General features: G+C 36.5%; 1 pseudogene; it reads right to left on the bottom strand.

Annotated features, from left to right (window-relative positions):
- Positions 1–236: 236 nt before the first annotated feature.
- Positions 237–26,127, bottom strand: LOC140516871 (olfactory receptor 5W2-like; annotated as a pseudogene).
- Positions 26,128–26,590: the final 463 nt, after the last annotated feature.

The following is a 26,590-nucleotide window of genomic DNA, read 5'->3' as shown; positions in this document are numbered from 1 at the left end:
AAAAAGCAATATAGAAATCATAATTTGCTTCCCTGACACTTGATTATATGCATTGTCTTTTCCCATTTATATTCCTCTGGAAAAATTCACCCTTTAAGAAATATTTGCATATACAGGCAATTGAGAGATTTGTTGTAGAATGAATTCCTTCTTTGGGTAGATATTGGAAGACGCAAACTCTGAGGTCACTTTGCCTCACTGAAATTCTGTGATCATGTGTATGTTACACAAAACTTTCAAGAGACCTCATAGTCTCCAAGGCAGTGAAGTAAAAGGATCAATTTAAAAATATATTTTTTTCTCAGCTTTCCCAAGACCTCCTTCACATCTTTCTTTCTCAAACTGTTAATCAAGAAGTTTAACATGGGTGTGACAAGAGTATAAAACAAGGAAGTCATTTTGTTTTTGTCTAGTGAACAGAAAGAAGTTGGCCTGAAGTACATAAAAAGGAAAGTACCCTGGAAGATAGCAACAGTGGTTAAGAGCTAGATACAAGTTGAAAAGGCTTTGTACCTGCCCTCATTGGAGTGGATCTTCAATACAGATAAGATTATATAACAGTAAGACATAAGGACTCCTGAAACGGTGAGGATTTCAGCGAAGTCAAAGATAGTGAGGGGCATCAGCTCATTGACTTAGATATCAGAACAAGAGATTGATAGAAGAGGAGGGATATCATAAAAGAAATGGCTAATCTCTTTGGACCTACCGAAACTCAATCCAAAGGTTAAAGCAGTACGGAACAGAGAACCCATCACCTCACCATGTAGACACCAACCATCAATAGGTAGCAACCCCGGCTGGACATATTTACTGTATAAAGCAAAGGTTGCTTATTGCCATGGAGCGATCAAAAGCCATTACTACTAAGAGTAGATATTCAGAATCTGCAAAGGACCAGAAGAAATAGAATTGCAGAGCACAACCAATGAAGGAAATAGATTTGTCTTTGGCATAGAAGTCCTCCAGCATATTGGAATCAATGGCTGTGGAGTAGCAGAGATCGCAGAACGTCATGTGGCTAAGAAAGAAATACACGGCCAAATGGAGTTGTGGGTCTATCCTGATTAAGATGATCATCCCAATGTTTGCTATAAGAATAACCAAATAGATGGTGAGAGGGAGAACAAAAAGGGCCACTTTTAACTCGGGAGAACCAGTTATTCCCAAGAGGATGTACTCAGTTGGTATGGAGTAATTCCCCTCCAGCGTCCCTGGTTTTTTTGTTCCCTCCGCTCTTCTTTTGAAAATGAATCCAGAGAAATAGAAGTAGAGTTGTGAAAGAGAAATAGAGTTGTGTACTCTTCTGTAAAGCTGATGGGCATAGTACTTTCAGAATGTTTCTCATCTGCAAGATGGAGAAAAACAGTTACTGTCTTTACACTGAATACCAAATAAAGATATTGAATTTTACGTTGTCCAGACAAGGATTCTCAAAAGAGGGAGGAAGAACAGAAGATATTTTCAAAATTCCCTTTGAATTGTGCTTTAAGCTTTTTGTAAAAACCTCATGAATTGTGTACTTCAAAGGGCATTTTTTTAACAGCTTAGGAAACTGAAGCTCATGGAGATTGAATGATTTCCCTCTCGACTTTCTAAATTAAGGTCTTTTGAAAGTAAATCTGGGATATATCTACAATTTCTTTTCAGTAATAATAGTAATAGTGATGATTCTAATTGTAACAATCCGTTGAAGAAGAAAGATTACAGTTTCAAAAGTGTCCCATCTAAAACATTGATACAGTTCAGGATTATTGCTATTTTAGTCCGATGGTCTGATGATTCCATCTTCAAAATAAGGAGACTAAGTCAATTTAAATGTCATGTGTTGAATAAGGTGCTAGACATGGATTATAGAATATCTGATGTAACAGTCTTCTTCAGAGATTTCTTAGCTGTTACCTTGATCAATTCTACAAACATTACTGATTATATCAGTTATATATGCATATATACATATTTATGCACATAAACATACGCATATATAAATTATACATATATACATATTTTTGTATGCATGCATGCATGCGTACATGCAATCACACACACAGATATATATATATATATAAATATATTGTACATTGTTGTATTACCAATTAGAGTTCGAGTTCCTGGACCTTGGACAGTTTTGTGCTTTTCTTGTGCTTTTCTTTGTATCCCCAATCATACACACACACACACACACACACACACACACATATACACACACACATTCATACTATTGATATTATATTATTGAAATATTTTATAGATGTGCTGTACAATATTACTATTGATTACATAATACTATGTAAGATATATTATTATATATCTTATATCATATACATCTTATATTATAATGTCTTATATGTTATATATCTTATATATCATACTGTTGTACCAAAATATTCATATATTATCTAAACTAATATATAAATATCACACATATATATGTACATATGGGTTTGACTGTACATGTACGTGTGTGTGTGTTTGTGTGTGTGTATGTGTGTGTTATATTGGAGATGATTATGAGAAGGAAGGTACACACATTAAAATGAATTTGAAAAGGTTTCTTTGGAGAATGTAGGGTTTTAACTGAGACTTGATGGAAGTCTGGGAAGCCAAGAGATAGAGAAGAAATGGTAGAAAATTCCAGGCATTGGCAGATAACAGCAAAATTGCCCAGAGGCTTGTCTGAAGAAGAGTATGAGGGCAGTTATATTGGATCACAGAGTAACAACAATAATAATAACTTTATATAATATTTTAAGGTTTGCAAAATTATTCTTTTATTCTCATAATCATGTTGGTAAATATTTGTTAGTATTATGCTAATTTTACTTATGAAATAACTGCGGCAGGCAGAAATTATTTGATTTGCCCAAGGTTATACAACGTGTAAGTGTATGAAGTTAAATTTGAACTCTAGTCTTCGTAACTCAAAATCTAGCACGTGGTCTTCTGTGCCACTCATCTGCCTTTGAGTAAATATATGGAAGTGAGGTATGAAAAGACATGAAAGATAGGCATGAGTGAGGTTATAATGACTTTAAAAACCTAGAAGATAATTTTATATTTGGTGTTTGAGGTGATAAGGAGAAACTCTAGGTTATTGGGTGAGAGTTGAAGGTGACAAGATCAGGAATTCCCTTTAGGAATAGCAATTTGACAACCTATTGAAAGACGGACTGGATTTCCAAGTGTCTTGAATCAAAGAGAACAAGTAGAAAGCAAGTTGCCAGAGTCCAGGACAAAAATGCTGAGCACTTGTACCAAAGTGATGGCAATTTCGGAGAATAGAAATGAGTGTAGGGCAGAGATGGAGTAAAGGTGTAATCAGCAGAACTTTTCAACTGAATGGACATGGATGGATAAAGGAGAGTAGAAAGTTAAGGATAACATCCTAGGCAACCTAGCAAAGATACTGGTGTCTTCAAAATAATAACGTAGGGGGCGCAGAGGACTTGGTTTGAGCAAATGCATGTAGACTATTCCAATATAGTTTATTGTCAGTCTTAAAAGTGATTGTTCATGTTTAGCTTTGTGCAAGTGCTGAATAAATCTCAGGTAATGTCAGCTAAATTTCATAAAGATTTCTTAAATATGTACTATGCATATGGTAAGTGATCATGCTTTATATTGGGTAAAGAGCTGGTCTCAGTTAGAAAATTCTCCTTCTGCCACTCATTGGCTCTATGAAAATGGAAAATTCAAAGAAGTCTTCTGAGCCTCAATTTGTTCAGTTAAAGAAGTGGGGGAGGATAGTAATGAGATCATTCATGTTAAGCTTTGTGCACTTTTTATTGAACTCTTACTATTCAATGCATTTAACAAATATTTCTAAGATGCCTAATATTTTTTGACAAGAAGACTTGGTTTCTTCATGGATATGGTACTAGTCTCAGAGTTTTCTCACTGAAAATTCTCTCTACAATGACACACAAGTCACATCAACAAATCTGAGTGTCCACTTCAAGAATTATGATGTCAGTTTGTTCATCCTTTATTCTCTATTTTCCCCATCTTTTTCAGATAACTCATATTGAAGTTTCTCTAACAGTTCATCACTGTTTTCCCAATATTTTATTAGTGCTCATTATGATAATTCTAATAATGTGTGTGGTTCTAGTCCTAATTTGTCTCAATTCTGACAGGTAAGGATATGAAGGTGTACACATGAATGGACCTTTAACATTCAAGCAAAGGAAAAAAATGAGAAAAAAGTACATATGAGAAAAAGTGCAATCCACACAATGAGAGAAGAGATTGTCATTGAGTCCTAGCATTTAAATTTGAGTCTGTTTATGTTTAGAGACAGATTATTTGGGGTGAGAGACAGAGGCAACCATATAGTAATCAGCAAAGAAGTTCAGAAAGGGGTGAGTTTGCATGTATGTGTGTGTGTGTGTGTGTGTGTGTGTGTGTGAGAGAGAGAGAGAGAGAGAGAGAGAGAGAGAGAGAGAGAGAGAGAGAGAGAGAGAGAGAAGAGAGACAGAGAGAGAGAGAGAGACAGAAAGAGACAGAGACAGAGACACAGAGAGACAGAGAGAGACAGAGACAGAGAGAGAGATTGGGGATGTGAATGGCTTACAGAAAAGGCATGAATAGGGGAAATAAGCAATCTGTTCTTATCTTTTATATGAACAAAATGTGTCACATATAAGTTTTTTTGGAAAATGTGACACATTAGAACATGTTTTCTAAAAATCTTTTGGAAGAAACCAGGACATATATGTAAAAGTAATTAAAATATTTAACATTTCTTAATCAAAATGGTTTCAAGAGATCCTACTAAAGATGAAGTAAGAAGTTATATTCACTCCTTATTCAGAGCAGCTAAATTCTGATTCTTCAGGTACAAACACAATCTCTGTTCTGTCATCAGTTTCTCTCAGTCGCAATTATCAGGCTTCAGACAGAAAACATTATTCGCAAACCTCTAGAACTCACACTTGTGTATCCCTTTTTATCATTGTCCTCTAATACCTGTGTCTTGAAATACAATCTCGTAAAAATTCTTAAAATTACCTTACAAAACAAAGATTATATGCTCTTCACTGGACTCTGGCAGAGGGAAGTCATTTTTATTTAGTGACATTTGGGACCTAAGATAGGAAGCCTCCACTGCATCTTTAGTCCTTTGTATGAATACTTGACCAATTTGTGAAACAGTTACTCCAAAAGGGAAAACACATTTGTCTTCTCCTCTTTGAATGATGCAGTGACTAAAATCAAGGTGAAAAGTGCAGTTGGGAACATCTTTTACCTTGTAATTCTATAGTACTCCCTCAAATTGGATTGATGTCTGAAAAGAAATTCCAATTCATATTGACTTTTTCTGTTGGAGATGAAGATGCGCATCAGAGATTTCATGGAAGAGAGAGGAGTGGTGAGAGGAGTGGTAGTGAAGGTTAACAGTCTTTCTACTGATTATGAACCATTGCTCCTTAAACCTTGTAATATCTAATTAAATAATTTAATTTAATTTAAAACACATTTATTAAGCACTTACTGTGTGCAATGCGTTAAAGATAATAATTGCTCACATTTATGACTTTTTTAAGGTTAACCTAGTACTTAATAATTATTGCTATCATCATTTTGATTTCACATAACTCTCCTGAGTGGGAGATAGCAAGGATTTTATTGTTATTTTCATTTTACAGATGAGGAAACTGAATCTCAAAAAAAGGTGCACCAAAGAATAATATATCATAAGTCTAGAGTTGAACTGACCTCAGACCACTTGGTCCAGTCATTTCATTTTAGAGATTACCTGAGTTCATATCCTACCTTAGATCCTTACTTAACTGTGTAATCTTGGGCAACACACTTATCTTTCCAAGCACCTACTTTGCTGGGTTGTAGTGATGAAAAATGATAATACGTACATATGATATTTTCAAAAACAAAGCACTACATAAAAGATAGTGTAAATTTTATGACTATTATGTTTTCAAATTATCCGAGTATGAAAGCCCCTCTATTTGAATAAATAAATGAAGTCTATTTCTATTTATGAAATTTCTAGAAAATTAACAAGACAATGCTCTGGTCTGAAATCCTGTTGTAAAGTTCAGTCCAGTTTATGTATCAAAGATTGGTGAAGCATTCTGATCAAGACAGCAATGGCAAGGTGACCAGCAAGTGCAGAAGCCACCTGGAATAGAGACCTTAACGTTTGTTCTCATTCCCCCAGAACATATTAGGCTGAATGGTCAGAGGAAAACAACATTTGTAGTTATTATTGCTCATTTTAGTGGATTCATGGCTATTAAATTAAATGGCTTTCTTATTGTTGACTGGTGGATTTTGTTTTTTTGCTCTAGTTACTTTTAAATGTTATGAAGTCTTTTCTTGTTCCAGGAGAGATTTAAACAATTTTTTTTAATTTCAAAATTTAAAAAAAAAATTTTTTTAAAGAGATTTAAATTATAGGGGAACTCTGTTCTTTGACCTTTTCCAACCATCAAAATGTAGTGACTCAGAAAACATTAGAAACACGGAGTACTACTTTTATTATATTTGCATATATATATATATATATATATATATATATATGTGTGTGTGTGTGTGTGTGTGTGTGTGTGTTTGTCATATTTATTATGTAATAAGTATTTTTATTTGATAATAATTTTATTTTATAATAAATACATTATTTTTATGAAAATATAATATGATTATATTTATTACTATATATGCATGTTTACATATATACTCTATATATTTCTATATAAATATATTAACTTACTTACACATACATATATTACTAAATATATTTATCACTACTCTCTACTGCTAAGATATAAGAGTTATTATCTTCCACTTCTCTAACTCCAGAGATAGTAATCTTTCTAATCCCCCCTGACACATGAATAGTAATGTAATAGAGAATGCATATGTACATATATGTATATGTAAAAGCCTTGGAGCTATGTGATCCTAGGAGAGTCCCTTAAGATCTCTCAGCCTCATTTATCTTTGTTTTAAATAGAACAGCACCTATAAGACATAATTATTTTGTGGATAAAAGAATGAATGTATTTAACACTTTATAAATGCTGAGGTGCCATACACATGTAGCTATTATGTGCATATGAATCTCTACCTGCCTCTTACATCACTTTTCTGCCTTCTACCCTACTAAAGAGAGTCAATATTTAATTTATTAATCATGATTTAATTAATTGGGGTAGTAGTGAATTCGAATTGAACCCCAAGAGTCTCTTGGGGTGTCAGTCGGTAAGGCAAAGGAAACAATGTAGGAAAAATGCATAAAAAAGTTTATGAATCATCATACGGCCATGTATTTTTCCACTGCATTGTAACATCTTCCGACACTCATCTCCCTCACTAATTCTATACATTTAAGATTCCTGTACATGGACATCTAACCTGCTGATGACATCGTACCCTATGCCTTGCCATCTACTCCATGAGTTACTTTTCTCATTTAGAATGTGAACTTGAGAGCAAGGGCTGCAATTTGTTGTTGTTGCGGTTTGACTCCCAGTGATTAGCGCAATTCTTAGACCATAGCAAACATATAGCATTTTCCTGCTGTTTTTATTCAAATGTAAACAAAACAAATATTTTATCCATAATTATTGCATGTATTTAAAGCTAAAACTTCAACTGTCTATATCTATACATCTGAGAGTACACTGTCAATAATATCAATCATTTTTCATGTGCCTACTCTGTTACAGGTAAAAGTAATGGAGTGATTGGAACATGATATTATAGAAGGTAAAGAAGCTAGAGTTACAACCAAAGATAATATACTCAGAAAAACTGAATTTAATCTTTCATAGGAAAAAATGGATTTTAATGAAAAACAGAACTTTCAAGTATCTTTTTTGTACATCAATTTTTATTTGTAACTTTTACTCAACTGTTGTTCAGTAATTCAATTATGTTTGACATTTTGTGAACCCATACATTTTGTGAACCAGAGTACTCTAGGAGCTTCTGTCACCCACGATACCTCAAAGCCTGTCCAATCTCCTGTCTGACCCTTTCTGATTATTTTTCCTTTGGGCTTCAATCATTTCCAACATCATCGCCTTTTTCCAATGAGTGCTGTGTTATTATTTTAATGCCAAGATATGTCACCTTAAGCTTCATATTTGATCTCCCAGTGAAGAGTCTGAGTTAATTTAAGCATTTGTCTGATTTGTTCTCCTTGCTATTCAACGTACTTTCAGAAGTCTTCTCCTGCACCACAGTTCTAAGATGTTGATTCTGTGACACCTAGCTTTCCTTATAGAAACTTTCCTTATAGGAAAAGAAAAAAAAAACAACAAGGTAGCTTTGGCTAAGTAGACATTTGTTGTCAAGACAATGATTCTGCTTTTTAGTATTTTGTCCTGGTTTGCTTCTCTTTCTTTCAAGAAGTGTCTTTTAATTTCATAGTGTCAATCAGTTTCTGTAGTGATAATTGAGCCCAATATAAAATGTGACACTGCTTCCAAACTGTTTCATCCTCTCTTTGTCAGGAAGAGATCAGCCTAGTTGTCAAGATCTTAGTCTTTTTTCTGTTAAGCTTCAAGACAGCTTTTCCACTATCCTTTCACCTTCATCAAGATATTTCCTCATTTTTATTCACTGCCCTCGGAGTAGTATCATTTGCTTATCCGAGATAGTTTATATTTCTTAAGGTAACCTCAATTCCAGATTTTGGTCCATCCAGCCTGGCATGTTGCAAATGTACTCTCCATATAAGTCAAATAAATAAGATAACAGCCTTGTCATGCTCCTTTCCCAATCTTAAACCTATCAGTTGTTCCATGTTTGCTATTAACTGTTTCTTCTTGGCTCACATCCAGGTTCTTCATGAGAAAAGTAAGATGGTATGCTACTCTTATCTCTTTGAAGACTTGTTATATTTTGTTGAGGTTCATACAGTCAAAGTCTTAAGTGTAGAAAATAAAACAAAAGTAGATTTTATTTTCTGGAATTCTTTTTCTTTCTTCATAATCCAGTGAGTGTTCCCCATTTGGTCTCTATTTTCTCTTCCTTTTTGAAAACCAGTATGTTCTTCTGGGTCTTCTGCTCCCAGTTTAATTTTTTTAAATAAAGGGGCCATCCCTTGAGAACCTACTTAAAGAAGACTATTCATTGAAGGGGATGTATCTCATTCAAAGTGAGAATGTGATAAGACTTTAGCCTGAAAGGGCCAGAGTCTTACATTACATCCTGGGCTATCTCCATTCTTCCTGATGAATATCAGGTCACTGGATGCATATTGCTCTGGAGAAGAAAGTGATGTTGATGACCTTGTGTAGGCCTCCCACACTAAAATCAAAATCAACTGAAAACATGTCATCATCTTGTGTGAGGTACAAAGACCCTCATCAGTGAATCAGTGACTCAGAGATATTAGCAAAAAGAATAGTTCGTTTATTGACTTTCTCGAGAAAGTGTTCCCTCAGAGCACTCATAAAATGGCGCCAACCAAAAGACAGTAGATGTGTTTAGCACAGCAGATTATGTAGGCCCTAACCACAATCCCCTCCTCTCTAACGCCCTTCTTCAGGGCTCATTGGTGTAAGTCCTGAGATTCCAATCTCTTTGTGGCAATCTATCACAGCAACAGAGAACAAAGACAGTTTCACACACTTACCTGGAGACAAGGACAGGTGGGAAGTTGGAGGAGGGAGGTGTTATTCCTCCCTGCTATGTGTCTAAAAACAAGGTGGGGGAGAAGTCTGGGAAAGTACAGACTATGTTGAAATATTCCTTTACAAGGTCAACCTATTTCAAATGTTGCAACAAGACAAGAAGCAATTAACTCTGTGAGGCTTCACTCATGAGAGGTCCTCAGAGATCATCTCTCATAATCCTTCCTCTTACCTTTTACTCTTTGAAGACTCCTCACACCATTCTTTACATGCTTCTTCCATCAAATTGTCTTCTCTGCCCTCAGGCTCATTTCGATCTCTGGCGTCGACCAGGGTTCACCCCTGACTTTTGAAAACCATCAGTCCATGTACCCCTCTGCCTTTCCTTATATCTGATCATTTTAGACTGGGAGTCTTGAACAGTTCGTGTAATTAGTTGCATCAGGATGGGGAGGCACACAGGAAGCAATATTATTATGCCACTAATAGCAATTATCACGAACAGTAGAATTTGTTTCCACCAACATCCTCCAAATCAGGACCAGCAAAAAGTGTTGAATGGTGATGTCCAAGTTTGAAACTGAACATGGGCCAATTTCCTAATATTCCTAGTGATTTCTTTTACTCTCTTTTCATTGTCATCTATTTTCATACAGCTGATGAAGAGATTTAGCTTCCCACAAACTCCCCCTTTTCTTTTTTTCTTTATTACAATTTCTGCTTCCACGCCTAAATCCAATAAATACCTCCTCACATTCTTTCCCTTAAAAATTCTTCCCTTCATGTATCTCCCATTTATATCAAAATGGAAAGTGAGCAAAGTTGACTGATGCATTGACAAAGTACAAGGGGGCAGTCCCTTTTTATAAGTACAAATACGGAGAATCAAAACACATAGGCATATAAATGAATTGTCCATTCAGAAGTTCCATCTCATACAGCTGTGTGGTGAGGAAGATCATCTAGTGCAGTTTTCTGGTCTGGGTGCTCCTTCAAGCTGTCTTCAGCACAGCATCTCTCCATCTTCTTCCTTTTGTCTTCTTGTAAAAATCCAGATGTCCACTCTTCTACAAACCTGAACTTGATACAACTTTAGATTACCCTTCCTGTGCTTTATACTCTTTCACTGCTTGCAAAATCAAAATTGGAACTTTGTCCAATTGTCATGCTTAAGAAATTCCCATTAGATCCCAATTTTTACATTTTACATTAATTTCCTATTCATTTCCCCATCAGAAAGATGAGATTTCACTAAGAAGTCAATGCCAGGTTCCAATACTTACATAAATACAATAAATAATCATTTTAACACAGTATTTACCACATCATAAAACAATTTCAACTTATGGTCCTGTGATGCTTCTTTTAAAGCATTTGCAATATAGACCACAAACCATTCTTCTATTAACATTAACCAACTGAGACAAAAATAAAGACTATACGTGCTAACCTTACAAACCCTTGACCTGATTGTCTCCATAATATTACTAAGAATTAAAGGTCCCTAACTTATCATTCTTAGTCTAAAAACCTACACCTAATAGCTTAATTTTAGACGTAACCTCAGATGTTCCCTTATCAACAATCTACTATTTAATAAATCTGATATTATGCTTACAAAACTTTTGATCATAGGAAATTGCAATTAAGAATAGGGACATTTCAGGGGAGCATCTCCCTACTTTCATGTCAGTGACAGGAAGGAGAAGATTATCAACTGATACCCTACAGGTTTAAAGACAGCCAGGTGTCAGTGGGTAAATTGAGTCAGGAAAATCCTACCTCAGGGCAGGCTGAACAATCATTTCTCCAAACTTTTCATGAGATCACCTTTTTGCAGTTCATACCTGCATCTCACAGGCTCACTGGCATCATAGATCAATGGCTCAGATAGTCTCTCTTGCTTTCCACACCTGGATTGCACTCAGAAGGACAGTCAGTTAATAGTCCCATAAAATCTAAAAATAGCAAGCTCCAATAATCAGTTTCAGATATGCCTATAATTTCACATTGACTGAGGAACATCTTTCAAAGTAAGTCTGAAGTATCTTGCATGCCTTTCTATACATGTTCTAATTAAATAACAATCAAAATCAAATTTACCGTTAAAACCATGTTATTGATCTAAATTTGCGTCTGTTTCCCAAGCTTCTTTTTACCTTTATAATCTAGCTCAGTCTGAAGGAATTTGCTATACATATGACAATTTCAAACACTAATTTCAACTTACGTTAATGAAAGAAATTCAAATCAAAACAGAAGCATTTAATTTTTTATTAATGTCAAATATTACCAGAGGTTACCTGCCTCTAAGAAACTACACAAACTCTTTCCCACTAATTAAATATGTCTCTGGCTTAGTTTCAGTAATTAATTCAGTCAATTGTTTTAATACAAGTTGTTTTCCAGGTTGGGACTTTTGTCCCTTACTCCAAAACAGTTTTACTCCTATTTGTTTAAAAGGGTCCTGGAAAACCTCACCATGTTCCACTTGAATAGTCTCTCTAGAGTCCCATAGCGGCATATCACTATGCCCTATCAATCCAATTCTCCAGGCTACTGATCACTCACATCAAGAACATTCCGGGAAACCCCAGACTCCTTCCTCAGTCACTCTGTAGATAAGATAAAAAACGTTGATTCTCTTTAGCTGAAAAAAGCCTTGGGTTGAATTCATTTGGGCAGGACCCAGAGAATTACTAGTAGCCCTAAACGTCAGCAGTTTCGTACAATTATAGTCAACTTTAAATCCCAATCTTGTTCTATGGAGCAATGATACATCACATTTACACTTTGCTTTCCCTTCCTTTATCTAATTATTCACTTAATATTCAGAAAGAACGTTCCCAGGGATTTTATCTTTCAGAAGACCATAGCAGAGTACTTATTTATCCAATTAATTGAAAACAGCAAGATTCCATTACTTACATTGAGCTTGCATTTTAAATTATCTGCTTTGATTATAGAAACAAGCCATGTAGATGAAAAGCAAGGACTTAATTAGATATCATCTCCACTTTATAGTTCGACTCAGCAATAGTCAAGTGGGAACACATTCCTTTTCAAAGGAACACAATGGGGAAACTGACTCAGAAGGACCCCATCCCAGGCTGAGGATACAATTGTCCCCTGAGGTTTGTACATTAGATGACAGGTTTCAGTAATCAAAAATTTTACCAGGACTTACATGTTAGATCTTATATTTGTCCTAAAAACCAATCACTAGTGATTATTTATCCCCAAAACAAATTCCTTATTTAGGAACTCCATCTGAGTTCAGCTCGATCTTAAGAAGTCCTTCTGTAATGATTGGACTTCAAAAGGAGAGGGGATGAGGCAGAGAGGCTTCTTGTCATAAAATTTTCCCAGAGCTTTCAGGAGCCATAAAATTCCAGGTCTCCATTACCATGTCCCTTATCTTCCAATCCCCCCCCAAAACCTGAAGTTATTATAATAAATTAGCTTACAAATATAAATTTTCTAGGTTGGCCCTTCAAAAATCATACAAAAGATTCTACAAAACATTTCTTCATACGATAAATTTCTTCCTCTTTCAAGAACAGTTTATGGGCAGAGCCAAGATGGTGGAGTAGAAAGACGCACATACTCTAACTCTTCTCACACAGTCCATTAAATACCTGTAAAGAATGACTCTCAACAAATTCTAGAGCAGCAGAAGCCACAGAAGGATGGAGAGGAGGAGGTTTCCAGCCCATGATGACTTGGAAGGCCAACAGAAAAAGTCTGTCATACTGGGACACAGAGTGGAGCCCAATCGAGCCTTGACCACACAAGCTCTTGGATGAGCAGGGCCAGAGCAGGCTTCGAGGACGCAATCCCCAGCAGCAGTAGCAGAGGCTCGCAGATCCCTCAAACCATCAGTGTCAAATGTCAGTGAGAGTGCTTTTTTACTTCCATGACAAGGGACCACAGTCCTCCCCTAGCCCTGGGCCCAGGTGGTGGTGGAAGCAGCAGAGAGGTGGCAGTGCTGTGTGGTGGTGGCCACAGGCATGCAGCAGCCAGACAGAAGCCAGAGCCCATTGTTCCATTTTGGGAGCCTTCAGCGAAACGCCTCTGGGACAACTGAGCAGATGATCTGAACCCCAACCTTGAGTGGCAGCCCCGCCCCCTGCCTAAAGCCCCCAAGGGAGTTGAAAAATTGATGTGAATCTCAGTAAACTCCTCTCGCTTAATTGCTCCACCTTGGAGGAACTGAGAAATTACAGGTCCCCAGAGTATACCTTACTATTTAGAAAGGACCCAAAAGTCAAGTAAGTGGTTGGGAAAATGCGCGAAGAAGAGGAAAAAATAAAACTATAGATGGTTACTTTCTTTGTGAACAGGTATTCTCTCCCATCCTTTAAGGTGAGGAAGAACAATGTTTACCATCCAGGGAACATATAAAAGTCATGACTTCTACATCCAAAACCTCCAAAATAAATATGCAACAGTCTGAGGCCATGTAAGTGCTGAAAAAGAATTTTGAAAATCAATTAAGAGAGGTGGAGGAAAAATTGGGAAGAAAAATGAGAGAGATGCAAGAAAATCATGAAAAACCACGCAACAGCTTCCTAAAGGAGACCCAAGGAAATGCTGAAGAAAATAATACCTTTAAAAATAGACTAACTCAATTGGCAAAAGAAGTCCAAAAAGCTAAAGAGGAGACGAATGATTTAAAAAACAGAATTAGCCAAATGGAAAAGGAGGTTCAAAAGCTCACTGAAGAAAATAGTTCTTTCAAAATTAGAATGGAACAGATGGAGGCTAATGACTTTATGAGAAACCAAGAAATCACCAAACAAAACCAAAAGAATGAAAAAATGGAAGATAATGTGAAATATCTCATGGGAAAAACAACTGACATAGAAAATAGATCCAGGAGAGACAGTTTCAAAATATGGGGCTACCTGAAAGCCATAATAAAAAAAAGAGCCTAAACATCATCTTTCATGATATTATCAAGGAAAACTGCCCTGATATTCTAGAATCAGGGGGCAAAATAAATATTGAAAGAATTCATTCATCACCTCCTAAAAGAAATCCAAAAAGAGAAACTCCTAGGGAAATGTAGCCAAATTCCAGAGTTTCCAGGTCAAGGAGAAAATATTGCAAGCAGCTAGAAAGAAACAATTCAAGTATTGTAGAAATACAATCAGAATAACACAACATTTAGCAGCTTCTACATTAAGGGATCGAAGGGCGTGGAATATGATATTCCAGAAGTCAAAGGAACTAGGACTAAAACCAAGAATCACCTATCCAGCAAAACTGAACATAATACTTCAGGGGAAAAATCCTCTTTCAGTGAAATAGAGGACTTTCAAGCATTCTTGATGAAAAGACCAGAGATGAAAAGAAAATTTGACTTTCAAAAACCAAGGCCGTTTCACATTTCGCCGTAAGTTTCCTTTTACAAACATACTTTCGTAACTGCATGATTCATATCAAAAACCATTTTAGTTAAAACGTCATTCTTAGTAGTGTAAATAAACTTTTTAACATACTTAATACATCCTTAGATGGAATAGCTTGAAAATCACTCATATATGAAAATGTATATGTATTTTTTCCCAAGGATTCTCATTTTCTCAATAGGAATTTTACAACACAGAAACTCTTACACAGAATTCATAACAGCTTTTTAACAAAGCCATTCTTAATGTAACAACTTTTAGATTTACTTAAAAATTTGAAACTACTCAAGTTTGCTTAAAACTTAAAAAAAATTAACCCATTCAGGTGAATGCATTTCCACATAACCTTGCACAGAATTTCTTCTCTTTACCATCACGTGGGCACACCTGATCAGATAGAGTCATCCCCCATTTGATCGAGCTATTAATTACCAAGTCAAGTTACATGAATTATCTTTCTCCTTAAAATACATCCTCACACCCTCACCACCTACTCATACCATCTGTAACTGACACAAAGGTCCAGAACAACTATCTAGGGACAAGAGGGATTTGAATAACCCCCATTTCCCCCAAACATTATCTGCCTTCCATATTGCCAATTAAACTTTATTCATCTTTCCAAATCTCTCAATCTCATTACCCAGATTATCCAGCTTTCCTTTCCGTTTTAATCATAAGACACGATAGCTCATAAGTCATTACTTTTTTATTTAAATTCAGTCTAAATAATTTTTCTCCTTTTTTTGAAAAAGTTTAAAATTATGTTAGCTTAAAATGTGCTTAAGTTACTGTCTTTACCCTTGGTAAAGGAGATCTTATTAATTCTGAACCAATGTTAGCTAGGTGAGCTTGACTTACCCACCAAGCAGGGAACTTGGAAACTTAATAATTAGTTGAATAGTAGCCATTACCAATCACAATAATTCTCTCTCGGTTTTCCAATAAAATTTTCATTTTCTCAACATACTCAATTCTTCTGAAATGATATGGGGAAGAGAGTGGCTAAAAGCACATGAGCCCTTTATTCCCCCATCTCCCTTTTTTCTCTACACTCTTTCTGCCTTTATTTGAATTATCATTATTCTCCTTTATATTTCAAATAAAAATAAAATGCCTAACAATTTTGTCCTAGCCTAAACTTTAAAAATTAGAGGGAGTTAAATATCTAACAGTTTACATACTAAGAAACCCACATTTCTTCTCCTCATTGTCTGCAATAAAATAAAATAAAATGAAACAGAAAAACTTCTTGTTATTTATTTATTTTTGCCACTTTAAACCCATTGTCTGGTGTCAGATATATTGACTTAATTTGAACATAAAGTACCAAATTTAGCTTCAAGGTCTAATTAAACCTAAATTCAAAACTCTCAGCCCTTCTTCTCAATTGTCTGCTTCAGATTTTTTTTTTTGCTAATATTCCACTTACTTCCACCGGACATTAATAAATTCTAACCTATCTTCAACACTATATTAATAGTGATACATTTCACCTATTCACAATTCTGTATACAACCAGAATGAATTCAATTACCTTTCTGTTGTCTCCAATTACACAAAAATTTCTCCTTTGGGTGAGGTAGGAAATGGTTAAATGATGGTTAGTCTGCCTTTCTTTGGTCTGAGAGAAAAAGATAAGTTCCCACCCTCCTTGTCCCTCCGTCAGCCCTTCTGCTCTTACCGACTGGCTGGCAAAATTTACAGCCTTACAAAGTGTCACATGAAACAGAGACACAGACTTTCATTCACACAGAAATAACAACACAAAATATACAGACAACGCATTTAAGAAATTGTCTCCATCAGATTTTGAATCTGATTTTCCATCCTCTCAGATGGCCGCTTTACCTACTCAAAGATTCTAGATGGGCTCGTAGGGTTTCCCCTCACACAATTTCAGTTCCCTCAGACGTCTTAGGACCTGTCTGCTTAGACTATGGGCAACATGTTCACCCAGAGGGTTGCTGTTCCGGACTTGGTTCCAAGACCTCCCAGTCTGCTTACCTGGGTCTGTGCACAAACTGACAAGACTGAATTGTTTTTTTCACACAGGTGGCCGCTGCGGTCTTCTGATTACCTGTGCTGTAGAACTTTCATTTTGCTACTCTGAGATCTCCCTTACGATGTTTCTCTACTCAGGGGAGAGTCTTAAACCAGCCAAAAGCCAGAGATCACCAGAAAAGTCCGAAGTGGCGGCTGCCCCTGAATTTAGGTTGGGGGAGTCCCCAAAAAGAAGGTGCAATCCAGGAAGAGCCCGCAAACCTATGTGGGGTACAGAGATCCTTATCAATGAATCAGAGACTCAAAGATATTAGCAAAAAGAATAGTTCGTTTATTGACTTTATCGAGAAAGGGCTTCGTCAGAGGGCCGAAAAGATGGCTCCAACCCAAGATAGATGAGATGTGTTCAGCTCAGCAGACTATGCAGGTCCTAACCACAATCCTCTCCTCCCTAACCCCCTTCCTCCAGGCTCATTGGTGAAAATCCTGAGGGTACAATCTATTCGTAACAGTCTACTCTAGCAATAGAGAACAAAGACAGTTTCACAAACTTGCCTGGAGACAAAGACAGGTGGGCATGTGGGGATGGGGAAGGTGCCTGCTATGTGCCGAAAACCAAGGGGGGAAGTCTGGGAAAGAACAGAATATTTTGCAACATTTTTTACAAGGTCAAACTGTTGCAAATATTTCAACAGGACAAGAAACAATTCTTTGAGGAGACTTTACTCCTGAGAGATACTCAAAGATCATCCCTCACAATACTGATGTCAGGGTCCTCTTCGAGAACAAATGACAATCACAACCAGTGAGTAAGTAGCAGTTTATCTCCTCTCCTCATCTCAACACCCCTCTCCTCGCCTCGCCTCTCGTATTCTACCCAGAGGAAAGTACACTCCATGGTCAAAATCTGCCTTTTTCCTTGGGGTTTACTGGCTACATTTCTTGTTAAAAGATCAAACCTTAAACCCAGTTCACTCTGGAGCTCATAGACTGGACAAGTTCCCACTCGCCAAGAACAGAGTGAATACAATAGCTAAATAGTAATTGTTTCTCTTTTACCCAGAAACCCTGAGGGTCTTCTCCTCCCAGTTTGATTTTTTTTTTTATTAAAGGGACCATCCGTTGAGTTATTTGATAGTTGTCCTTCACTCTAGAAGAGGACCAAAATGACATTACCATGACAAAGTCAATTTTCAATGTGTACGATTGTGGCTGATCAGACCAACATGAGCTTGGAATGCTCTACCACAGATTGGACACAGATAGTCCACGTAAACGTTTTGGATGGATACTCCAAATTTGATACATTTTCTTTGTACTGTTTCAAGTCTGCTTTTCCCATAGAACACAGCACCTTTTCTGATGTGGGCATGCCCTGCTGAACAGTCCTATGCCAATGTCTCCCACGACACACAATGAAATCCAAAGTTCTAGATAGAGACCTTGAGAGTGTCCTTCTATCCATTTTTCTTACCACTATGTTATCACTCGCCTCATGTGTGTTCTCCTTAAAATAATCTTTTTGGCATGTGTGCATTTTGCATTAGAACAATGTGGCCAGTGCATCAGAGTTGCACTCTCTGTAGCATTGAATGAATGCTTAGCAGTTTAGTTAGAGCAAGTACCTTTGTATCTGGTACCTTATCCTGCCAGGTGATTTTGAGAATATTTCTAAGATAGTTCAAATGGACGTGATTTAGTTTCCTGGTAGGGAGGTGGTAGACTATCCATGTTTCACAGCCATACAAAAATGAGGTCAGCACAAAGGCTCTGTAGACCTTCAGTTTAGTAGTCTGTCTAATATCTCTTCTCTTCCAAACTTTTCTTTGAAAACTCCCAAACACTGAGGTAACTCTGGTAATGCGTGCATCAACTACGTCAGTACGTACATCCATGGAAAGTACACTACCAAGGTAAGTGAATTTATCCGCAGCATTCAAAACTTGTTGTAACTAATGATTCCATGTACGAACGGTGTGGTGGTGGCTGATGGAGCACCTGTGTTTTCTTGGCGTTAGTTATAAGGGCAAAATTAGCACAGACAGCAGAGATCGACACATTGTTGCATCTCAGCTTCAGAGGCTGTATTGAATGCACAATTATCTGAAAACAGAAAATCATATAACAACACTCCCTCAGATTTAGTCTTTGGTTGTGGCCTTTTCAAATTGAAGAACTTACCATCAGTACGATAGTTGACCTTGATCTTGTGTTCATTCTCACTGAAAACATTTGTCAATATGGCTGAAACCATCATGCTAATAAGCATGGGAGCAAGCACGCAGTACTGTTTCATTTCCATTTTTGTCTGGGAAGACTCGAGAGCGTTGTCCACTCTCCAGAACCCAGGCAAACATGCCATCAAGAAATTGAGGTACAATATTGATGAATTTCTCTGGGCAACCAAATTTTGACGTAATTTTCCATAAGTCCTCACTACTAACAGTGTCAAAGGCCTTGGTCAGATCTTGTAGGTCTGGCGATCACTTGAGTAATTACTTAAAGAAGTCTCATCACTGAATGGGTATATCTCACTCAAATTGAGAATGAGATAAGACCTTAGCCTGAAAGGGCCAGGGTCTCACATTGCATCCTAGTCCATCTCCAGTTTTCCTGATGAATATAAGCCCACTGTACCAGAGCAATCAGGAGTAGAAAGTAAGTTTGGTGGCCTTTCACAGCTCTCCCGTGCTCAAATCAAAGTCAGCTGCAAGTGATGTCATCATCGTGATGTCATGGTCTTCGTCAAGAATGAAGGACAAAGCACAACAACTCCTTACGTATATCTGCTACAACTATTTTCAAGGTCATTTGTTTTTTGCAATGTACTATTTCACATGTTCAGTTTTTCCATTTTGACTGTTTATTCTTTCTAGATGTCTCCTATATTCATCATCTTCCCCTTACCAATTGTATTTTTTAAACAATTCTCTTCTTTTTTATTATTATTTTATTTGTTTTCAGTGTTCTACAATTACTTTCAAATACCTTAAATTTTTCCCCTCCCTTCCCCTTCTTCCCCCATCCCTTTCCCATCGCTCCTCGAGAAGGCATACAATTTTATATAGCTTATACACATACATTCTGACTAAATACAATTTGACCTTAGTCATATTGCATAGAAGAATGAAAATGGGAGAAATCATAACACAATCCAAAACATAATACCAAAGAAAATTATCTGCTGTATACTGACATCAAACTTCGTACTTCTTTCTCTGGATGTGGAAGGTATTATGTCTTAAGAGCCTACCGAGAATTTTTGAGTCCTTGTATTGCAATAAAGTTCTAAGTCTGCCAGAAAAAATCCTCACACACTGTGTTTGTTGCTGTGTACAAAGTTCTCTTTGTTCTGCTCCTTTCTCTCAGCATCAGTTCAAATAAGTCTTTAGAGGCCTCTCTGGTCTTCCTGTTCATCATTTCTTACAGCACATTAGTATTCCATTACATTCATATACCACAATTGATTCAGCCATTCCCCAATTGATGGATATCTCCTTGACTTTCAGTTTTTGGCCACCACAAAGTGTTCTGTTGTAAATATTTTTGTACATGTTGGATCTTTACCCAATTTTATGATCTCTTGGGGATAGAGTCCTAGAAAGTGGTATTGCTGGGTCAAAGGGTATGCACATTTTCTAGCCCTTTAGGTATAGTTCAAAATTGCGCTCCAGTATGGCTGGATCAGCTCACAGCTCCACTAACAATGAACTAGCATTTCAACTCTCTCACATCTCCAAAACTTATCATCGTGCTGTTTTGTCATGTTAGCTAATCTGATAGGTGTGATGTGGTATCTCAGAGCTGTTCTGATTTGCGTCTCCCTAATCAATAGTGATGTAGAGGATTTTTTCATATGACTATAGGGAGATTTGATTTCTTCCTCTGAAAATTGCCTGTTCATATCGTTTGACCATTTTATCAATTGGGAAATGACTTGTATTCTTGTACATTTGACTCAGTTCTCTATAAATTTTAAAAATGAGACCTTATCACAGACACTAGTTGCAAAAAGTCTTTCCCAATTTTCTGCTTCCCTCCTAATCTTGGTTGCATTGGGTTTGTTTGTGCAAAAACTTTTCAATTTAATGTAACTAAAATTACCCATTTTGCATTTCATAATGTTTCCTATGTCTTGTTTAGTCAAAAAATTTTCCCTTATCAATAAATCTGATAAGTACACTATTCTTTACTTCACTAATATGTTTATAGCATCAGTCTTTATACCTAGATCATGTACCCATTTGAATTTTATTCTTGTGTGCAGTGTCAGGCACTGGTTTATGTCTAGTTTCCGCCATACTGTTATCTAGGTTTCCCAGCAATTTTTGTCGTACAGTGAGTTCTTATCCCAGAAGCTGTGGTCCTAGGGTTTATCAAGCAGTAGACTGCTACATAAATTGACTGCTGTTTCTTGGGTACCTAACATATTTCACTGGTCTACCTTTCTGTTTCTTAGCCAGTATCAAGTAGTTTTGAAAATTGCTGCTTTATAATACAATTTGAGATCTGATAGAGGTAGGCCACTTTCCCTAGCATTTCTTTTCATTACTTCCGTTGATGTTCTGGACCTTTCGTTTTTTAAAGTGAATTTTGATATTATTTTGTCTAGCTCTACAAGTTAATTATCTGATAATTTGATTGGCATTGCACTGAATAACAAAAATAATATAGGTGGAATTTTCATTTTTATTGTATTGGCTCAGCCTACAAGCTAGCAACTGATGTTTTTCCTCTTACTTACATCTGACTTTATTTGTGTGAAAAATGTTTTGTAATTGTGTTCATATAGTCCCAGGGCTTGTTTTGGCAGGTAGACTCCCAAATATTTTATAGTATCTACCATAACTTTAAATGGGGTTTCTCTTTCTGTCTCTGCTATTGGGCTTTGTTAGTAATATATAGAAGTGCAGAAGATTTGTGTGGGTTTATTTTGAAACTTAAAATTTTGCCAAAGTTATTTAATATTTCAAGTAATTTTTACTTGATTCTCTGGGATTCTCTAAGTATAGTGTCATATCATATGCAAAAAGTAAAATCTTAGTTTTTTTTCTTTGGCTAATCTAATTCCTTCCATTTCTTTTTCCTCTCTTGTGGCTACAGTTAGCATTTCTAGTACCATATTGAACAGTAGCGATGATAATGGACATCCTTCTTTCACCCCTGATCTTATTGAAAATGCATCTAGCTTATCCTCATTGCATATAATGCTTGTTAAAGGTTTTAGGGAGTTACTGCTTATTATTTTATGGAATGTTCCATTTATCATGTTCCCCAGTGTTTTCAATAGGAATTTTTGGTGTATTTTGTCAAAAGCATTTTCTGCATCTACTGAGACAATCATGTGGTTTCTGTTAGCTTTGTTGTTGACATGCTCAGTAATATTAATAGCTTTCCTGATATTGAAGCAGCCCTGCATTCCTGGTATAAATCCAATCTGAGCATAATGTATTATTCTCGTGATTAGCTGCTATATTCTTTTTGCTAAAATCCTTTTTAAAATTTTTGCATCTGTATCCATTAGAGAAATTCGTCTATAATATTTTTTTCTGTTTTGGGTCTTCCTGGTTTGAGTATCAAAATCATATTTGGATCATAAAAAGATTTTGGGAGGGCTCCGTTTTCCCAAATAGGTTATATAGTTTTGGAATTAACTGTTCTTTAAATGTCCGATTGAATTCACTTTTGAATTCATCTGGCCCTGAGGATTTTTTCCTAGAGAGTACATTGATAGTTTGGTCAATTTCTTTTTCTGAGGTGGGGTTATTTAAGCATTCAACTTCCTCTTCTGTTAGTCTGGGCAATGTGTATCTTTTAAAATAACATCCATCTCTTTAAAATTCTCCAATTTATGGGCACACATTTGGTAAAGTAATTTTTTTATTGTTTTAATTTCCTCCTCATCGGAGGTGAGTTCACCTTTTTCCTTCTTGATAGAGGTAATTTTGTTTCTTTCTTTCTTTTTTTATATCATATTGACCAAATATTTATGAATTTTATTGGTATTTCATAAAACCAACTCCTAATTTTATTTATTGGTTCAATAGTTTTCTAAATTTCATTTTTATTAATCACTCCTTGGGTATTCAATATTTCTTATTTGGTATTTATTTGGGGATTTTCAATTTGTTCTGTTTCAAGCTTTTTCAGCTGAGTGCCCAATATGTTGATATCCTCTTTCTTTATTTTATTCATGTAGGCACTCAAAGACATAAAACTTCCCCTAAGAACTGCTTCTCCAGTATTCCACAAAATTTCGTATAATTCTCTTGAATGAAGTTGTTGATCGTTTCTACAATTTGTTGTTTAACCCAATCATTCTTTAGGATTAGATTATTTAGTTTCCAATTAATTTTTTGTTTATCATTCCATGGCCTTTTATTACATATAATTTTTACTGCATTAGGATCCAAGAAGGATGCATCGACAATCTCTGCCTTATTGCACTGGATTGTGAGGTTTTCGTGCCCTAGAACATAGTCAATTTTTGTATATGTGCCATGTACCACTGAGGAAAAGGTATATTTCTTTCTAGCCCCATTCAATTTTCTCCAGACATCTATCGTATCTATCTTATCCAGAGTTCTATTCACCTCCTGAATTTCTTTCTTGCTTATTTTGAGGTTAGATTTATCAAGTTCAGATAGTGCGAGGTTGATGTCCAATATTAGTGTAGTTTTGTTGTCTATTTCTTCCTGTAACTCCCTTAACTTCTCCTCTTACAATTTGGTTGCTGTATCACTTGGAGCATATAAGTTTAGTAATGAAATTGCTTCATTGTTTACAGTACCTTTTAGCAGGGTATGGTTTCCTTCTTATCTCTTTTGATTATAACTATTTCTGGCTTTGCTTTGTCTGAGATTAGGATTGCTAACCCTGGTTTTTCTATATCAGCTGAAGCACAATAAATTCTGCTCCAACGTTTTACCTTTATTCTATGTGTACTTCCCCTTTTCAAATATGTTTCATGTAAACAACATATTGTTGGGCTATGGTTTTTAATCGATTCTGCTATCCGTCTTCGTTTTATGGGAGAGTTTATCCCATTCACATTCACAGTTATGATTACGATCTGTGTCTTTCCCTCCATCCTTTTACCCCTTGTTTATGCTTTTCGTTCTCTCTTCTCCCTTCCTCTCCACAAAAGAGTTTTAATTTTTGACCACTGCCTTCCTCAGTCTTCCCTCACTTCTTTCAGCCCCCCTCCCTTTTAATCGCCTTTTTCCTTACTACTTCTTCCCTCCTCTGTAGGTTCCCCTCCCTTTTCTTTCCACCTTCCCCTCCTATTCCCTATAAAGATAGTTGTATTTCTATACTTAACTGAATTTGCTGTACCCTCCTTGAATCCAATCAAATGAGAGTACCTCTCAAACAATAATCATCTCCCTCCCCTCTTTCCCTCTATTGTAATATAGTTTTATGCCTCTTCCTGTGACAGAATTTATTTTTTTCTGCCTCCTCCTTTTCACATCTCCCATTACATTAGCTTTGCACCCTTAAAACACGTTAGTTATCATCACATCATTTAATTTGTACTCACTTCCTCTGCCTATGTATATCCCTTTTACATTCCGTAACACAAAGGTAATTCTCAAAATGAGCAAGTATCATCTTCCCTTATAGGGATGTGAACTCTGCTCATATTGTGTAAGAAGAATTTTTCCCCTGTTTACCTTTTATGCCTCCCTCTAGACCTGTGCTTGAAGATCAATTTTTCTATTGAATTCTGGCCTTTTCATCAGGAAGGTCTGGAAATTCCTTATTTAGTTGAATGTCCATCTCCTTGCCTGAAATATTATGCTCAACTTTGCTGGATAGTTAATCCTTGATTATCATCCCAGCTCCTTAGCCTTGTAGAATATTGTATTTCAATTCTTTCTGTCTTTTAATGTAAAAGATTCAAGGTTCTGTGTGATCCTGACTGTAGCTCCTCGATATTTGAATTGTTTCTTTTCTGGATGCCTGAAGTATTTTCTCCTTCACTTGACAGTTCAGGAATTTGACAGTGATATTCCTTGATTCTTTGAGTTTGGGGTCCCTTTCAGCAGGTGAATGGTGGATTCTTTTGATAATTATTTGGCCCTCTGGATCTAGGACTTCTGGGCAATTTTTTTTTTGATTTCTTGTGTGATATTGTCCAGGCTCTTCTTTTCATCATGGCTTTCTGGTAGACCAATAATCCTTAGATTTTCTCTACTGGATCTACTATCCAGGTCAGTTGTTTTTCCAATTATGTAGTTTACATGTTCTTCTGTCTTTTCATTTTTTAGATTCTGTTTGACGGATTCTTGATGTCTCATAGATTCACCAGCTTCTATTTGCCCGATTCTATTTTTTATCAAATTGTTTTCTTCAGTTGCTGTTGCATCTTCTTTTCCATCTCTCCCATTGTTTCTTTTCAGGAGTTATTTTCACCAGTTAAGTTTTGTACTTCCTTTTCCATTTCTACAATTTTCCTTTTTATGAGATGTTCTCTTCAATCAATTCTTTTTTTCATATTTTAAAAATCATTGGCCACTTTTTCATCTATCTTTGATCTGGGTTTCAAAATCCTTCCAGAGCTCTTCCAAGAAGGCTCTTTGTGCTTCCAACCAGGTCATATTCCTTTCTGAAGTTTCAGATGGGAGTACAGTCTCAATATTGACCTCTTTGGTGTTTGTGTTTTGGTCCTTGTCCCCATAGAAAGATTCTGTGGTCTTTTCTTTTCTGCTTTGCTTTTTCCTAATGATAATCACCCCTTTCCTGACTTTTAAAGTAGATCTCTGTGTCTGTCGCACAGGGAGCTCTGTCCCAAAGTTCTTGTGCTTAAAACTTGAGGCTTTGTTTGTTGTGGCCTCTGGTTCTTTCATCTAGAAATTACATGCTGCAGCTTATCTGGTGATGAGCTCTCTGGAGTTTGAAAGCAGAGGCCTGCTAGGTCTTTTTGGGTTTCATCTCAGTTACCTTGAATGTAGCTTGTTAAGTGTGCTGGAGGTGTAGTCTGGACGCCAGAAGCTCCCCTGCTCAGGTTGAGCAAGCTCAGCTTTCTGCATTAGTGTCTTCTCAGTTCCACTGAGGTGCTGAGGCACGGCTGGGGTCTTGGTGTTGGCAGTTGTTGCATCCATCCCCCTGGGGTTCAGGATCTTCTCCCGGTTTGTTGAGGTGGGGCTGTCTGGGATAGCTCTGATCCTGCACTGCTCGCCTTTGGCCACAACAAGAGGAACCCTCCTTAGGATCTTTCTAACCTCCAGGGCTGAGAGTCTGTTTACCCCTTCTGCTGATCCCACTCTAACAGGGTTTTTCCCGAGAAGATAATCTCTAGGCTGGTTAAGGTCAACAAGGAGAAGGAGATAGCAGTTACTCATCACTCCACCATCTTGGCCCCCATAACGGTAAATCTAGGCAATTGTTTCTTCAGTGAGCATTTGTAACTTCTTTTACATATGCCAAATTCAGCTTTTTAAGAAGTTACTTTCTTCAGTAAATTTTTGTGCCCCTTTTACTATTTGTCTGATTTTGTTTTTTAAGGTGCTATTTTCAATAATTTTTGTGCCTCCTTCACAAGCTTTTGATATTTTTTTCATGATT

This window comes from Notamacropus eugenii, chromosome Y, assembly GCF_028372415.1.
Source record: "Notamacropus eugenii isolate mMacEug1 chromosome Y, mMacEug1.pri_v2, whole genome shotgun sequence".
Lineage (NCBI taxonomy): Eukaryota > Metazoa > Chordata > Mammalia > Diprotodontia > Macropodidae > Notamacropus > Notamacropus eugenii.
This window is presented reverse-complemented; position numbering and strand designations above follow the sequence as displayed.